The 14,424-nt window shown below is 33.3% G+C and overlaps 1 protein-coding gene across 4 annotated transcripts in view; it reads left to right on the top strand.

Moving 5' to 3' along the window:
- KCNH7 (potassium voltage-gated channel subfamily H member 7) overlaps window positions 1–14,424 on the top strand; it is a 482,562-nt gene that overhangs the window by 27,254 nt on the left and 440,884 nt on the right. The gene's annotated exons all lie outside the window — the stretch shown is intronic.

The following is a 14,424-nucleotide window of genomic DNA, read 5'->3' as shown; positions in this document are numbered from 1 at the left end:
TTAACATTTTTCTAATGACAGACTCAAGAGAAATTTGGATGAATTAATTGTTAAATTCATAAAGTTGTGTGAGCAGTGGTTCATGGTGGATGGGAAATAATTCTCTTAGTTCCTTTTGGCTTTTCCCAGCAACTATTGGGAGAGAGTGAATGATAGGCATAAAGTACTGATCTAAAGTTTTTCAAGGTCTCACCAAGTTTTAATAAGCCTCACCAATCACCATGATGGCAACCTGATATTTTACAGCCCATCTAATAAAGTTTTCTTCCCCACTGTTCAGAGATACTATTGTGTAAACAGAAGTAGAGGGATGCACCTGATGAGGAAGACTCTTGGCAGAAAAGAGAAGGGCAAATTGGCTTTAATTTTAACCCATGATTGTTTTAACTTTCTTTGAACTGAAGGTTGACATTTGTCAATTATCCCTGTCCCTCCTTGGATTCTGGGAGAAAAGCAATCTACCGTTAACTACACAGGTTGCCACATTTTCCAGCTTCATCTTCAACATTTCCAGTCCCCTGTCTCCACAGTCCTTGTCCTCTCTATGAACATGCAAAGATATTGCCTAAGTTTCAGAGGGAGGTAGAGCGGATCTCTATTATTTTCTCCTTGGTTATTCTTTGTTTTTTTGTCCCCTTTTCCACATAAGAATTCTTAGATTTTTTTTTTTTTTCTGCCTACCCTGTCTCTGCATTTCCTCATCACTCTCTCCATCTTTGAGGTCCAAAAAATCTTTGAATATCAGGCATTCTAGTGAAACTTCACTCTCAAAGTTCATTAAGGATATTTTCACTGCAAGGTAAGCCTGCCCTTCTTCAGAATATACTCCAGGCCACTCTCCTTTCTCATCTTTCTTGATGTTGCAGTGTTGTTCCTTTCTGATTGTTTAATTCTCACCTTCTACTCTCTTTGGATCTTAATTACTTATTGTTGATCTTTCATCTGTACTTTGACTTTGTCATCCTTACCTATGGAACTATTACTTTACCATAGTCAAGTACCATTTCCTAATGCCTAATGCTTATTTCAACTTCACTCCAATTATCCTGTATTTTACTGTCATTTTGGTCTCAACTCCTGCCATGTTTTTTAAAAATGTATTGGAGGACCTCCCATTTCTTTCTGGTTCCCATAAAGTCTCTGTTGATAAGTTAACTTTCAAGGTCTCTCATAAACTAACTTCATTCAAACTTTTTGAAGGATGTTCTTCAAACTTTTTTTAACCATGACCATATATATATATATATATATATATATATATATATATATTTATTTTACATTTTAACCTGGCATGTGCACAGGTGTGTGAGCATACACACACATACACACACACAGAGACACCATGCTATACACTCACATATTTGAAAGAAGTTTGCTGAAACAATATTCACACATACTACATACAGCTTATTTTTATTTTCCTGTTGATTCCTTTAAAATATAAAGTTTATGAGCCCTTCTCTTGACTTCCCATCATGATCGCGCAGTTTGAAATGGTTCAGGTTCTCTGATCTTTCACTTTTTCACACTCTAGCCCCTCTACTGTGTCCAGAAAAGTCTATCCCTGCCCTAAAAGCACAAGTACTCAAGTTTCTGAGTTTTCACTCATGTTTTTTCCAGTTCAAGTGTCTTCTAATTAGTAAGACAGCTAGAGCTTCCGAAAATCCCCAGTTCCTCTGAAGGATGACATTTATTTTTCTTTTTTCTTTTTTTCCTCTTAAAATTCAAACTTTTATTACTTTTTTTTATTTAAATTCAATTAGCCAACAATTAGTTATCATTATTATTATATTATAAATACCATTAATATTTGATAGACTGTTCGGTGATTCTTTAGTTGCCTGTAAAACCCAGTTCTCATCACATCATGTGCCCTCCTTAACGCCCATTATTAAGTTACCCCATCTCCCCAGTCACCTTCCTTTCTGCAACCCTCAGTTTGTTTCCCAGAATCAAGAGTCTCTCATGGTTTTCTAAGGATGAGATGATCCATAATCCTCTGCTGATTTTGTAGTGGTTTTATAGTAATAAATTATATCTTTCCTATCTAGCTTGCAAAATCATTAAGAATAACACTATATCCCCTATACCACTTATTTTAAGTGGTCAAAACAAAGCTACTAAAACTTATTTTTTTAATTTATAGAACAATAAGATTGCAACTAATTTATTTTGCAAACTGCTGGATTTATATGATGATATGAAAAGAACTTGGTTTCTGAAGGCTAGGTATAGATCTTAGCTCCGCTGTTTATAAGCTATGTGACCTTGGGCAAAAGCCTTAATATCTCCTTGTCGATTGTAAGACAGGAACACTAGAACCTGCCTCAGAAAATTGCCAAAAGGATGAAATGAGAATATTTGCAAAAACTGGCATCTACCATCCCCCTCCCCCAACATTGAATGTTTGTTGTTAAACACATGGCCCTGACTCATGACCATTTTTTCACTTTTCTTGCTTGTTTTTTTTCTATTTGTTTAAAAATAATTTCAAATACAATCTTTTCTCCAATTTTCCTCATTACACTTTTCTGACTATGCTGATTACCTACTAGACACATTTCTCTAAATTTTGTAATTTTTGAGACAAAGTCTAACAAATAATAAATGGAAATTATGCATGACTTCAAATTCTTGTCACCTCTTGTATTAATCAATATATGACTCTCTAATGTTCTAGAAAACAAAGAGATAAAACCAGCTTCTATATTATATTTTTCTTTGTAGAGGAGTCTTTCATCATAAGATTTGTTTCTACCAACTCTGAAGGCTCATTATACCAAATTAAATTGATTTTAAATGTTTTATTTAAAAATTTGAAAAGCTTCTGAAATGAAAAAAGAAATATTTTGAGCTAATTCTTCATCTTGGAAGGGTGGGTGTTGGTTTGGCCTTTAGCATAACTAGTTATTTGACAAATTATGAGATGCTGTTTTTTTTAATTTGTGGAAGGAAGGTTTTGTATTTTAAGATAAACTAGGACACTAAGTTTTAGAGGCACATATTGCATCAGATTTTAGAACTAAATTTAAATACATTTTCAACTTTCTGTGCTATGATATATGCAGATTAAAAGAAAAGTGACACACATAAAATCATGTCTGTTAAGAGTTTTAAATTAAAAAAAAATAGTTTTTTACTCACCAATTTCCCAAGAGTGGAACTTACTGGCATAAATTATCTAGCATCAGTTAGAGCATTAGATAACAGAGACTAATAGCAGACATAAAGGCTAAATATGGATGTAATAAGTAAACATGAACATAGGTATGACTTTCTTATCAATGTTAGTTTACCTTCACCTCAAGTTAAATTCAATATAAAACATTTCTATTTCCTAGTTCATTTGTTTTTTATTATGTGTAGTAAACATGTAACCTCTGATATTATGGCAGATTCCCGACAGGTTTTCTGTTGATATCCACTTCATATCTTGATTTCCTTACCCACATTTCTCCCATTTCAGTGGTGTGTTCCTAGGATAATAAACTTATTTTATATCAGCAATCTGTTAAAAGTATAACCTCTGTACATACCTCAATATCATAAAAGCCATCTATGAAAAAGCCACAGTGAATATCATTCTCAATGGGGAAAAACTGAGAGCTTCTCCCCTAAAGTCAGGAACACAGCAGGGCTGTCCACTATCACCACTGCTATTCAACATAGTACTAGAAGTTGTAGCCTCAGCAATTAGACAGCAAAAAGAAATAAAAGGCATCTGAATCAGCAAAGAAGAAGTCAAACTATCACTCTTTGCAGATGATATGATACTTTATGTAGAAAACCCAAAAGACTCCAATCCAAAACTGCTAGAATTCATAAAGGAATTCAGTAAAGTGTCAGGATATAAAATCTGTGCGCAGAAATCAGTTGCATTTCTATACACCAAGCAGCAAGACAGAAGAAAGAGAAATTCGGGAGTCAATCTAATTTACAATTGCACCCCAAACCATAAGATACCTAGGAATAAACCTAATGAAAGAGGCAAAGATTCTGTACTCAGAAAACTATAATGTACTCATGAAAGAAATTAAGGAAAGACACAATGAAATGGAAAACTGTTCTATGCTCATGGATTGGAAGAACAAATATTGTGAAAATATCAATGCTACCTAAAGCAATCTACACATTTAATGCAATCCCTATCAAAATACCATCAATTTTTTTTCAAAGAAATGGAACAAATAATCCTAAAATTTATATGGAACCAGAAAAGACCCCTAATAGCCAGAGCAATGTTGGAAAAGAAAACCAAAGTTGGCGGCATGACAATTCCAGACTTCAAGCTCTATTACAAAACTGTCATCATCAAGACAGTATGGTACTGGCACAAAAACAGACACATAGATCAATGGAACAGAATAGAGAACCCAGAAATGGACCCTCAACTCTACGGTCAACTAGTCTTCAGCAAAGCAGGAAATAATGTCCAATGGAAAAAGGTCTTTTCATCAAATGGTGTGAAAATTGGACAGCCATATGCAGAAGAATGAAACTGGACCATCTCCTTACACTACACACAAAAATAGACTTAAAATGGATGAAGGACCTCAATATGAGACAGGAATCCATCAAAATCCTTGAGGAGAACACAGGCAGCAACCTCTTCAACCTCAGCCACAGCAACTTCTTCCTAGAAACATCGGCAAAGGCAAGGGAAGCAAGGGCAATATTGAACTATTGGGACTTCATCAAAATCAAAAGCTTTTGCACAGCAAAGGAAACAGTCAAAAAAGCCAAAAGACAACTGACAGAATGGGAGAAGATATTTCCAAATGACATAATCAGATAAAGGACTGGTATCCAAAATCTATAAAGAACTGATCAAACTCAATACCCAAAGAACAAATAATCCAGTCAAGAAATGGGCAGAAGACATGAACAGACATTTCTGCAAAGAAGACTTCCAAATGGCCAGCAGACACATGAAAAAATGCTCAACATCACTCGGCATCAGGGAAATACAAATCAAAACCACAGTGAGATACCACCTCATACCAGTCAGAATGGCTAAAATTCACAAGTCGGGAAATGACAAATGTTGGTGAGGATGTGGATAAAGCAGAACCCCCCTTCACTGTTGGTGGGGATGCAAGCTGGTGCAGCCAGTCTGGAAAACAGTATTCAAAAAGTTGGAAATAGAACTACCCTGTGACCTAGCAATTGCACTACTGGGTGTTTACCCTAAAGATACAAATGTAGTGATACAAAGGAGCACGTGCACCTGAATGTTTATAGCAGCAATGTCCACAATAGCCAAACTATGGAAAGAACCTAGATGTCCATCAACAGATGAATGGATAAAGAAGATGTGAGATACACACACACACACACACACACACACACACACACACCATGGAATATTATGTAGCCATCAAAAAACCTGAAATCTTGCCATTTGCAATGAGTGGATGGAACTAGAGGGTATTATCAGAGAAAGGCAATTATCATATGATCTCTCTGATATGAGGAACTTGAGAGGCAGGCCGGGGAATCGTGAGAGTAGGGAGGGAAAAAATGAAACAAGACGGGATCAGGAGGGAGACAAACCATAAGAGACTCTTAATATCAGGAAACAAACTGAGGGTTGCTGGGGGCTCTTAGGGGGAGGAGGGATAGGGTGGCTGGGTCATGGACATTGGGGATGGTATGTGCTATGGTAGGTGCTGTGAATTGTGGAAGACTGATGATTCACACAACTGTACCCTTGGGACAAATAATACATTATATGTTAATTTAAAAAATAATAAAGAAAAAAATAAAGAAACAAAACAAAAGTAAAGACATGAATAAGATCTTCAAAAATTAGTATAGATTGTTTAGTATGAGGAAATAATGCCAACTTTTAAAGATATTATAGGCAATATGACAAATAATTATATATTAATAAAAACCTTAATGTGCCAAAAAAAAGGTATGCTCTCTGTTGGGTTCAGTTTATACTATAATATGAATATCATAGTATATAGATATAGTATATAGACTATATACATACATATTATAGATGTTGTTAAGTTACAAATGTATATTATATTAAGAATAGGTAGAATGCTTGGTTTACAAGAGAATTTTGGAATCTGTGAATCTACCAATCAAAAGATTATAAAAACTTTTATAGAATCAAATAAATTAATGTTATTCTAGTTCCAGCTTACCTCTCTGCTCCTCTCAACTAATATGGAAAATTTGAAAATTATCTTTTTATATATATATTTACTACCCTAAAAATATCTGAAAGTGTTAACATGAAATGAAAAACTTAGACCTGGATCATCTTGGGTATCCTAAAAAAAAAAAAAAAAAAAAAAAAAAAAAAGATACTTTTATAAAGCTTTAATTCTTATAAGATCCATTAATCTTATTATGTTCCTCAAAATATCTCCAGCAAAATATGCTTCTGATATACAAATGAAATATTTGCTTCTTAGGAAAATGAGTTTGAACTATCTTCTTGATAGTTACCGTAACTACTGAGTAATGCTTTACTTTCAATGTTAAGTTGCATTTCAATAAAGCTTTGACCTTATCCTGGGAAAAGGGAAAACAAAAATTTCTAAAATGTCATCTCAGTATCTCTCAGTATTGCAAGTTAAAGGGATAACATCTTCTTAATGATCTAGCTCTTAATAAATTCATATCACAAGAAATAAGAAGCTAAAGAATATCAAGGACCTATGACTTAAGCTGATACAAATTTTTTTAACTTCTTATTCAGATTGCCTCAAGAAAAGAGTGGGAACAGTTGCCAAATAAATTTTTTTTTCTTTGAACTTTTTCTCTTTTATAACATTGGGGTTAACTGTGATTTAGTTTTATATCACTACTTAGTGAATGATAATAATCATCTTTAAGTGAAACAATTCTCAGCTGATGGATCTCAAAATGATTCTGTCTAAATCTTGACTCAGATTTGTCTGTAAAATTTAACTGTTAGTGCATTAGAAAAATCTATCAGGAAATTCTGGCTAATCAAAACATCCCTCACCCTCCAAGTACTGAGACTTGCAGAGCAAACACTGGACTACCCAAGTTAGACTAGCATGATGTCTTATTTCAGGCAAAATTCAACCACTAGTTGCCTTTACTTCACAAACTTGGAGCATTTCTCCCTGTTATTTTTTATGTACAGCTGCTTGTCCTTAGAGATGAGAAACTAATTCCAAAATTACCTTATGAAAAATAGAATTTGGATTCTACTTCTCAGATATTATCTCATTTAATCAACTCCTTCTGAATTCCTTCCATACTAAAGGCTTAATGGTGTAAAAACTATCACCACAGGTCCAAAGCTTTATACAGTGTTTAGCATAAATCAGACCTTCACTGAATATTTGTTAGAAAAGTAAAAAAGAGTGGATATCAAAGAACAACAAATAAATGAAGAGATATTCCATGTTCATGGATAAAAAGACTCATAGATACTGTCAACATGTCAGTTCACCCAATGTTGATCTATATACTTAAAGTAATCCCAGAGTTCCAGCAAGTTATTTTGTAGATAGATATCAACAAATTGATCTAAAATTTGTATGGAGAGTCAAAAAGAAAAAAAAGGAAGAAAAAAATAAAACAAAATAGCTCACACTATATTGAAAGAGAACAAACACTACCCTTCTTCATGACTTGCCAGAAAGTTACAATAATCAAGGTAGTGTAGTGTTGGCAAATGAATAGACACATAGATCAATGGAAATAGATCTCAGAAATAGACTATATTATAGATACAGATAAATTTATAGATATGGATCTTTGGCAAAGGAGCAAAGACAATTCAATGGAGAAAAAACTAGTCTTTTCCACAAATGGTGTTGGAACAAATGGACATAAACATGCAAAAAAAAAAAAAGAATCTAGACACAGAACTTAAACACCCTTCACAAAAACTATCTCAAATTGAATCTCGGCATAAATATGAAATGAAAAACTGTAAAACTCCTTGGAGATATTATAGAAGAAAATCTAGATGCCTTTAGGGTTGGCATTGACTTTTCATATGTAACATCAAAATAACAATCCAATAAAGATACATTCGTAAGCTAAACTTCATTAAATTTCTGCTCTGCAAAAGAAACAGTCAAGAGAGTGAAACTACAGTCCACAGACTGGGAGAAGATATTTGCAAAAACACATATCTGATGATGGGTGGTTTTCCAACACATAAAAAGAACTTAAAACTCAGCAATAAGGACATAAACAATTAAAAAATGGCCAAAGGCACTTAACAGATACCTTGCCAAAGAAGATAGACACATGGTAAATAAGGGAAATCCTAATTAAAACAAGAAAGAAATACCACTATATGACTATTAGAATAGCCAAATTCTGGAACACTGACAACACTAAATGCTGGCAAGGATGTGGAAGAAGAACTTTCATTCATTGCTGATAGAAAAACAAAATGGTACAACTACTTTCGAAGAGAGTTTGGTAGTTTCTTACAGAATTAAGGACTCTTACACATGATCCAGCAATCATACTCCTTGATACTTGCCCAAAGGAGCTTTGAACTTTTTCTCTTTTATGTCCACAGAAAAATGGATATTTAGAGCAACTTTATTCATAATCATCAAAAATCAGAACAAGATATGTTGCAGTAGGTAAATGGATAAATTACATTCATCCATACAATGGAATATTATTCAGTGTTGTAAAGAAATGAGCTATCAAGCCATGAAAACACATGAAGGAATCATAAATGTATATTACTAAATGAAAGAACCCAGGCTGAGAAGGTTACATACTGTATGATTCCAATTATATGACATTCTGGAAAAGGCAAAACTACACATGGAGACAATTAAAAGATCAGTGGTTGCTTGTGGTTAAGAGGGAAGGAAGGATGAATAAGCAGAGCACAGAGGATTTTGGGGGCAGTACAAATACTCTGTATGTAATAGTGGGTATACATCATTATACATTTGTCTGAATCCATAAAATATGCAGCACTAAGAGTGAAACCTAATATAAACTATGTACCCTGAGTGATAATGATGTATAAATGTTAGTTTATCAATTACAGCAAATGTACCACTTTGGTGGGAGAAGTTGATAATGAGGAGGAGGACTATGCCTGTGTGGAGGCAAGGGATATATCGCTGTATCTACCATTCGATTTTGCTGTGAACCTAAAATTGCTTTATATTGGAAGGAAGGAAGGGAGGAAGGAAGAAAGGAAAGAAGGGAGAAGCAGAGAAAGAAGGAAGAGAGGAAAGAAGGAAAGAAAGGAGAGAGAGAGAGGGAAAAATGAGTGCAAAAATGCAAAGAATATAAATAGTAACTGGTTTCAAGGTCCATGTTATATAAATTATTTAGAAGTCATTTTTCTACTTTATGTTTTCTTTATTTTCAACTTGCAAAGGAATGTTAAACTTTGGGTTTTACAAATGCAAATAAACCATTAGCTTTGTTTTCAGAACCTTGACTTCCTATAATTTGATCACTGTATAATCTATGTGTCTAAAAATATCATATAGAAAATCATTAAAATAAAAAGAAAATCATTAAAATACATGATCTATATTATGGTCAGTACCAGCAAGTTTAGGTAGTACTTTTAGTTTAAGAGTTAATCTAGCTACTAATTATCATTTTAATAGCTCTAACCTCATTAAAAAATAATATTCCTTATTCCCGCAACTGTAGTTTTACTGAAACCATACATTCCATTCAAACATCTAGTATTGCCAGTGGTGTAAATGTCTAATGGAGGGGCGCCTGGGTGGCTCAGTGGGTTAAAGCCTCTGCCTTTGGCTCAGGTCATGATCCCAGAGTCCTGGGATCAAGCCCCACATCAGGCTCTCTGCTTACCAGAGACCCTGCTTCCCTTCCTCTCCTTCTGCCTGCCTCTCTGCCTACTTGTGATCTCTGTCTCTCTGTCAAAGAAATAAATAAAATCTTTAAAACATATATCTAATGGAATACAAAGTATCATTTCCTTATTAGGACAGTTTATATTTTCTCAGACTACTAATATTTCTTCCATTGATGACTTTAAGAGAATGCCCTAAAGCACATTGTGAATTGTGACACTGACTAAAATTTGAAGACTAAACAGTGGGATCGTTTTTTTTGTTTTGTTTTTTTTTTATTAAGAGTCATGATAACTACTGGTAATTGCCTGCTTGCTATCCATGAATTACTGAGATAAGGAAATCTATAAACCATAGTAATAATTTGGGGCATATACTATTTTCTGGTATTACAAAACAGCATATAGTAAGAACTCAAAAAATTGTAGGTTATAAATAACATATTATTATCTTCGTTCAGTTGTTTTTCCTAAAACCGAGTTACCTAAACTTAGAGTTAGTTTAGAATGATTTTATAAATCTGCATAATTCTTCGAGGCAATAAGATAAGAAAATTCAAGGCTGGGCATTTAGGTATTCCCATTCTCATACTCATAGAAAGAGTGTAATTGAGGGTGAGAGAGTGAAAATAAAATTAAATTGCTTTGGTTTTAAAATCATAAGTCCAGGGATGAAGTCCAGAAATGTCTAATTGAAGCCTCTTGGATGATTCTGATTCATGCTATAGTTTGCAAACCTCTGAAATATAATATTCCTGTACTGGAATATATTTGTGCTGATGAGTATAATTCACTATCTAATAGGCTGAGAAAACAGTGTTAAGTCAACAGGTATTAATGGATAGCTAAATACAAGGCCATGATTAAGTCCTAAGTCTGTAAGGAACTCATTAAAGCACAGTCATGGCTCCTTCTTCCAACTACTTGTTATTAATTAAATTGTTAAGTTTCAGAAAGACCTCTAGGTATGGGTTTTCCTGGTTTAGTATTTGATTATTATTATTAATTGTCTTAAGTTTTCAGTGCTTAGTATTCTCAAACAATTCCTGGTTTATTGTGATGCAATGATGTCTGAGCTATCACAGTGCTTTTACTTTTCATGATGTGCACAAAATTGCTGAATGGGATAATATGTGAGTTTTAAGGCATCTTTATGCTGCATCCATTTTGATGAAAAATGATTGTGTTGCCTTTTAAGAATGTCAGAATGATTATGTAACTTTTATGGTGCTAAATTATTTTGAATATGACATTCTTGGCAAGGAAAAAAGGGTGCTTTAAGAAATTACTTCAGAATCTTACTATTTTTTTTTATTCCAGAGTTTGCTTCTGTAAATAAAAAAGAAAAAGAAAATTACTTTGTTCAGAATTATCATCTCTGCTATTAGCTTTAGTGTCCTCAATATTTATATTAGCTTCAAATATTTAAATTAAGAAAGGAAACCTTTTTTGTATTTTAAGCTCCCAATTATAAATTCCTCCTCCATTATTCATTTAATTTGGGGATAGTTTTATTTAAGTCTACAAAATATTGGGCATTTGTTTTGTAAACATATTTACCCATTTTCACGTTAGTTCCAAATACATCAAAATGAATTTTTTCCTTCTTTTAAAGATGAACAACCCTTGTCTGTATCCTTGCATAAACCTAAATATAGATTTTAAAAGAAATAAAACATGAATTTTACATCAGAATGTGAAATAAAAAGTCAATATATGCATGTACTATTTGAGTACATTTTCCTTTTCCTACCAGGAGAGACAAGCCAGCAAGAAAAATCTGTTAAGTACTGTCACCTTAAAAAATCCCTTTTCAAACACAAACCCCCTGACACACAAGACATAATTTTTAAATAAACAGGACAAGCATACAAGAAAACAGGATAACTTGTACTACTCTTGTACTACTCTAAAGCTAGGAGTTCTTCAAAGAGCTTTAAATGTCATAAAGGTATCAAAGGCCTGGCACTTTGACATGTAACATTCATGTCAACATTGATGATTATTATATTTTATATTCTAAAACACGGGAATAATAGGAGCCATTGCAGCTTTTTGTTGGTATTGTTAGTGTTAACAAGTGCTATTCTTGTTCATCTGCATGAATAACGCCTTCTTAAAACATAGTAATTTGACCTAATAATACTCTATTCCATTATGGATGGATAATAAATAATATTCTTTACTGTGACAGTTGGGCTAAATGCTTCAAAGGGCACCTGGTGGAGTATTTGGAATTAGGGCTAGAAACATCCTGGAATTCAACTGCTTTAATCAAAGTTTTTAAGTTGGACATGATGGGTGAAGATATGAACTAATTAACATAGGTAATAATAGCATATACAATACAAATTGAAAATACTAATGTTGATCATAACTTGCCTTAAAATGATCTAGCAAAAGCCCTTGGCTCTTTCTTTTTTCTACAAAGCTGCACCTGGGCAGCTCAGCTTTCTACACTGGGGAAATTTTTTTACCAGCCATCCTTTTTTCTTCTTTTTAGAAGGTTCAGTGTATGCCCCTAGGCTCTTGCTAGTTTGTTGTGATGATGTGTTGATAAGAGCTCTGTTCCTCTGGTAAAAGATAAAATATGCATATTTCTATTTCTTGCGTTTGGAGGGTTTGAGTTGGTTCTCCCCATTCTGAAGCTATTCACAGTGTCTGTGTAGACAGAGCTACATAGATATCTGTGTATGTGTTTGTATATGAAATGAAATATTTTATATTTATAATACAAAACCACTCTCTTACACTTAGATAAGCCATGGTAGGTACAGAAATACAGAAAGGACAAATGTATAATTGATGGTCCCTGGATTTCCCAAGGCTTTGAAATGAAAACCAGGCACGCAAATTGTTTTTACCAAAAATGAAAATGTTCTGTGTGATAGCAGTTTGTTTCCTTTGCACCTGTGATTTGTTATGATACACAAATTGGCTCAAATTTGGTGTTTGGTATCCTTTGAACCTCAAAATGTTTAAGTATTCTAAGTGTGAAAAAAAGGGGTACTTGAGCATTTATATACTCATATCTGAATTTTAAAATTTTTGGTTTTATAAATACAAGATAATTTTTTGAATAGAACTATCTGATAAAATAGGAAAGACTACTTATAAATATTTATAATGACACACAAAACAAGTCTTCTAAAAATTTAAGATCTTGGTTATAGTGATTGATGATATCAGTGTTTACCTAATCTTTAAAAAATATTAATTCATTGATTATGCCCCAGGCTTCATGTCATTTCACAAGAAATAGGTAACTGCCCTAGCAAAGATATATGCAACTCAATAATAAAATATTTTTTCATGAGACTAGAACAGAATTTTACTTTTTTCCAAAAGTTAAAAGGAATATTTATGGAGAAAAAACAATATATACATCATTCAGACCCCATAATTGCTATATTTGAGCATTGAATTTGGCACTGAATTTCTTGACAGCTTAAGGAAAATGTAGAAAGGGCCAGTTAAAAAGGAGAAAACATCTGTTTCTCTGGGGAAGCAAATCTCTCCCTGGTACTGAAAAAATAAAAGACATTTCTTCAATGATTCTTCACTCAGAGGGTCTTTGGTGATAGATATATAACTAACTCTGCTCAAATACAACCCAACAGAAAACCTGGTGAGAGAACTCATTTTTTATAGGGTGCCTCATTAAAAATCATCAACAAGTATTAAAAGTCTATTTGGTTTTCTATTTCAAAGACAAAACTGAGAATTTCTAGCAAGAATGTCTTTCAAAAAATCTTCTGTTATTCCCATTTCTTTCAGTTGTATTGATGATAAGAAAGTCGAAAATTCTTTTATCTGTCAGGAGTTTGAGGTACAGAAACCCTCTGTCATTAATTGGGAACCAGATTTTTGAAAATAAGAAAAACAAACCAAGAATAATATTGGCCATTATCAAAAACCCAAAAGATAACAGTTGTTGATGAGAATGTGAAGAAATTGGAACCATTGTGCACCGTTGGTGGGAATATAGATTGACACAGCCACTGTTGAAAACAGAATGGAGGTTCCTCAAAAAACTAAAGCCAAAACCACATGCGATTCGGCAATTCCATTTCTAGATATTTATCCAAAAAACTAAAATCTGGATCTCAAAGAGATATTTGCATTCTTGTGTTCGCTACAGCATTATTCAGTGGCCAAGATGTGAAAAAACCTAAATGTTCATCAGCAGATGAATGGGTAAAGAAAATATGGTATATACATACAATGGAATATTATTCAGCATTTAAAAAGAAGGAAATCCTACAACGTATGACAATATAAACTGACTTTGAGGAAATTATACCAAGTGAAATAAACCAGTCACAGGACAAATACTGCATGATCCCGCTTCTATGAGATAATCTACATTAGTCAAACTCAGAAACAGAGAGTAGAATTGTGGTTACCAATTGTGAAAGGAAGAGAGGGAAATAGGGAGTTGCTAATCAATAGGTATACAGTTTCATTTATGTAAGATAAATAAGTTCTAGAGATTGGCTGTACAACGTCATGCTTATAAGTAACAATACTGTTTTGTATACTTAATTCTTTTGAGAATAGATCTCATATTAAATGTTCCTATAATGAAATATATATATGTTAATATGTATATA

The sequence above is a fragment of the Lontra canadensis genome, unplaced genomic scaffold (genome assembly GCF_010015895.1).
Source record: "Lontra canadensis isolate GAN:19392208 unplaced genomic scaffold, GSC_riverotter_1.0 scaffold69, whole genome shotgun sequence".
NCBI classification, from domain to species: Eukaryota; Metazoa; Chordata; class Mammalia; order Carnivora; family Mustelidae; genus Lontra; species Lontra canadensis.
This window is presented reverse-complemented; position numbering and strand designations above follow the sequence as displayed.